Genomic DNA, 4,619 nt, shown 5'->3' on the forward strand with positions numbered 1-4,619 from the left:
TGAGGCCCTGCTGGGGAGAAGGGGCTGGGAAAAGTGGTGAGAAGTCCTGGGTAAGTGCTGAGTGGTGTGGGCCCCAGAAAGGAGGAAGCTCCAGTTGGATCAACACTGTTGGCAGGTCACGGGTGGGATTCACAGTGACCTCGCTGCTAACTCCTTTGGGGGTTTCCAGTTAGTGCTGCCGACTGGAGTGAGAGCCGCCCACTGGTTCCTGGAGGCCACCCACCAAAGGACACAGGACAGGAAGCCCAGGATGGGAAGTGCAACTCGGGGTGAAGGCCAGGGAGAAGCAGGTGCTCTGCAGTGGCCCGGAAAGGTCCAGATGCTGAGGCAGCGTCGACTCCTGTTATGCGCGGGCATTCCGCCCTGTCTCTGCCAGGCACTCTCTGACTAGGGCCCGGGCATGGATGGTGCCTCTCTTCAGGTGCTCCATGGCACTCTTGCTGCCAGCATAGGTCGGATGGGCCGGATCTCTTTGCCCATCTCCTCTATGACTGACAGCAGGTCAGTGTAAGTGCTCCGGGAGCCCTGGGCACCAGGTGGTTTCACTGCCTGCATGTAGCCCATGGAGGGCGGTCCACAGTCATTAAACAGTGGTCTGAAAGGGGCAGCGGCTCTGGCGTCGAGCCGGCGATGGGACACTTCCGGCTGTAGGGACCGGGGTGCCGGGCCCAGGGGTGCTGCTGGGGGCGGGGGCGGTGGGTTTGTAGGACATCCCCAACTCCTGGGTGCCGCAGAAATCTAGAGTGTCCCTAGATGAATGAAATAAATAAACTAGTTTAATGAAACGAAAAAACTCCAGCATTTTAGTAAAGAATACTTCCTATCTTCTTTGCAGGAAGCTCTCTGGTTTACATCATTAATGGCGTATGGAAAGAAAATCTCTGGCTACATTTCAACTTCTAAACCGTTGAACAATAAGCACCAATAATGCACATCAGAAGGTATCACTGGTGGAGAAGAGGGAAAAATATCTGGGAAACAGGAGAAGAGAAAGCCTCCTACAAAGTGGGTAACAAGCAGATAACTTTGTCAACACCGGCTCCAAAAGTGCTTACCTCACTCAGAAAGGGCACCAGAGCCCTCGATGCAAACACATCATGAAATTATGTCGATACGACGCTGCACTCAGCAGCTCTATCAGCAGGGCTCCAGCTGACTTCAAACGCCTCCCAAGAACACCATGAACTAATAACCACGAGTGCTGTCCAGGGTCAACCCTGAAACACCCCAGGACACAAACACTCAAAGCCCAAGAAGGATGTGATCTTTCAAAGAGTTTTGCAGAGGTCCAAGCCCTTCTAAGTGAATGCACGCCATAGGGACTAGATATTGGCTGTCCTGTAATCCCCAAACTGTCACGATTATAAAACAGGCAGTCTCCAAGAAATTTCTTGGCATTTATTATCAAACCCATTAGGGGTACTTTGGGAAAAGAAGAGATCTCACTAGCTGAGGACAAATGCCACAATAATATAGCATGGGGGTATCAGCAAACAACCATTTGTTTTCCTTCCAATCCCCGGGAGTGACTTGGGTTAAAATAATATAAACTTGGAGGCACTCATGTATATGGAACTAGCATAAATTAATCTCTAGGCCAACTGCCTGTAATATAGTCACTTGCTGTCTAAATTCTATTGAAATGATAAAAGCCAGCTTAACTTTAATTACTAGGGTATCTTTCTGTGTTTTCAATAAGATACATACATAAATCCTGAAACTCAACAAATAATAAAGGAAAAACAGCTAAATACACATATAGCTTTAGGGAATACTTGGAACTGGCTGGTGATCCTATCATTAGCCTGTTAAAATACACCAGCTCATCCTATAATTTTCCCTTTACTATGCTTTAAACTCTCTTTATTCCAGCGATGATGCTGAACACATTCATATATCACAATATGTCTCTCCATGTTTTCCAGATGGTATTTGATAAAATGGAAACAAAAGAAAGAGCAAAGAAAAATAGATGTTTTCTACTTTGGTTCTTGAAACAGTTTTTCCCTTGGTAGAGAAAAATACGTACCCGCCCATCCAAGGCTAATGAAAAAGCCCAAGAAATATGGTTCATCTAGAAGTGACACCCACTGGACCCAGAGGTTCAGGCCACTCTTCGGTCTTCAGCGAAGCTCTACAAACCAAGGGTGAAGCGTTCCTTAACTCAGGTGTAAGTTATTGCTAGTTTGGGCTGGAAGGAAATTGGCAATGGTTTAGGTGAGTGGTTTGGGGGTAACAAGACTCATCCCAGTATTTGCCCCCAACGTTGATCACCAAGTTCAAGGAGAAAGACATCCACAGTTACAGTAATTTCTATTTTTTAAGTCAGCATTTATAGACTCAAAGACCTTTAATAAATAAAATTACCAATTTCAAGTGCATCAGAAAAATATTCTAATGGGTCACTTGAGAAGCAAAAATACTAAGTTAGACTATGACTTTTCCAAAGCCACCTATGAGGATTTGATTTTTGTACAGCAGATAACCCTGCGAGGATATTTATTTTCCTTTCAAGACATTTAAATATAAATACTTATATCTTATAGGTCTTTTGTGAAGAAAAACAGACCAAACTTCAAAGAAATAAATTACATGGATGGTAAGGAAGATCAAATCATTTTGAATAAGGAATAAATCTTGTACATAATTTCTCTCATTTCCAATGGTCGTTGCCATTTTGTCTAATTCATCCCCTGGAAATAAGTTGGGGCTGCTTATATGCCATAATGGACTGCAAATATGGGCGCCTACCTGCCCTGCATTCGCTCGTAGGGCTTGTACTGATGGTCAGGGAGGAGAATCTCACGGGACCTCAGGAATATTTACTCAGCATCACCTGGCCATGCCCTCCAACAAGGACACCTGGTCTTATTGATTGCAATCCCTTCGCCCAAAAATGTCTCCTCATGTCATTTATCATCTCAAAAAAATGCCCAGAGAGCGGTGCAGGTGTCCCTATTCCGGTGAAACCATCTGCTACTGCAGTCAGGTAAAGGGAGCAGTGACTGGGGCTTCCCAGCTTTGCCTGAATCCTTTTCTCTAAACCTTCAGCCTGAGCCCCGCCAGCCTTCCTAAGAGACACCAGGGAACGTGAAACCTGAATTCATATTTCTCTGCATCTTGAACGAGCTGCACAACTTAGATGAGCTACTAGGACAAGCTGAGCCTAGATTTTGTCATCTGAAAAATGGGATAATAATTCGTACCTTATATGTTCTTCCGAACACTAAATGGGATAACATTTGTGAAAACACAAAGTAAGAAGTACCTGGCATATGACTGACGTGCAACAAATTCAACCTTCTTTCTTTTAGCCAATGATACATAGTTTTCCAACTGTCCCCAGCTCTCTCTCTTACTGTCCTAATCTCTTTCAGGCTCTTCTAAAAAGTATTCACTAGCAACTACTAGCATCATATGGTAGCAGAGCTGGAAGGGTCCTCAGACATCATGCAATCTTGCTGGGATTTTTGCTATGCTTTTGCCCCACCCATACATCTCCTTCAGGGAGTGTCAAAACCACTTCTCTAAATGCTGATACGACATGTGCCTCTATCGTTTCATAATCTGAATAACCTCAAACATTAGCCGAGGTAAAGGAGCACGGACCATCAACACAACTTTCCCATGTGGTTTCTTAGAGGGGAGCTAGTATTTATTGAATACCTACTATGTGCCAGGCGCTCAACCTTTGTTATCCTGTTAACCATCACACCTTTTTAAGAAAGGTTGCATATCTTCTGTTGTTGTGGTATATTTTGTACCTGTGGGAACACAGATGTCACGTGCTCAGTTAGTGACAGAGCCAGGTTCAAAGCCACATCTGTATGACTCAGAGCCTGTGTTGTTTTCGGATATCTTATGGCAGAGCAATGGCAAAAGCCACAACCGCCAGAGGTAGAAAGATGAGCTCGGAAACAGAGAGGGAGATGAGGACTCTAAAGTAATAAAGGCAGCGACTGCCGGTCGTAAGCACGTGGGCAGTCGCCTTGGGGTCTATTGCCGTAGTGAGTTCCAGGAAGCGTTGGAGAGCATGGAACCCTTATCAGGAACCGAACCATCCATTGCTTGGAAAACAAATTCTGAACTTTGCTAACCCTGAACAGAATACAAAGGTACAGAGGAATAAACAAAAATATGTGAGACTTGAGAGAGAACATTTGCAGAATTGAATTCAGGTTGGTTTGTACGAAGGACATATGCCAGGCGCTGAGCTACTCTTAATGGATTCGAATCAATTCTCTTATTACTACATGGTGGGGAGGAAAAGATGAAATGCTTTTTGAAAGCCCTTTGAAAAGGAAAAGGTTTATAAAATGCACCGATTCATTAATTTATTGAAGAGATCTCTAGATTGGGAATCAGAGAGACCTAAGGCTTAGTGTCAGTTTCGCCTCTCACTAGCTGTGTGACCTTGGTCGGGCACTAAATTCTGTAGTCCTCAATTTCCCCAACAGAAAAAGTAAGGGTCCCTTAGCAGTGTGTAAAATTTTGTCCCAGTTACTCACGTCATTGTATTCTCCAACCATTCTCTGCTGAGGAAGAGTTGAAGAGTTGGGGGTGACTGAAAGCCAGAGCTGAGGTTTGCTCCCTCGGCATTGTTCCAAGGAAGCTCTAAA

General features: G+C 44.7%; 1 pseudogene across 1 annotated transcript; it reads right to left on the reverse strand.

Annotated features, from left to right (window-relative positions):
* Positions 1 to 343: 343 nt before the first annotated feature.
* LOC309830537 (cyclin-dependent kinase 2-associated protein 2-like) lies at positions 344 to 712 on the reverse strand (annotated as a pseudogene). The gene has a single exon. The product of its transcript is annotated as a cyclin-dependent kinase 2-associated protein 2-like (transcript).
* Between the last annotated feature and the right edge of the window lie 3,907 nt (positions 713 to 4,619).

This window comes from Grampus griseus (assembly GCF_964374135.1).
Source record: "Grampus griseus genome assembly, chromosome: 12".
NCBI lineage: Eukaryota > Metazoa > Chordata > Mammalia > Artiodactyla > Delphinidae > Grampus > Grampus griseus.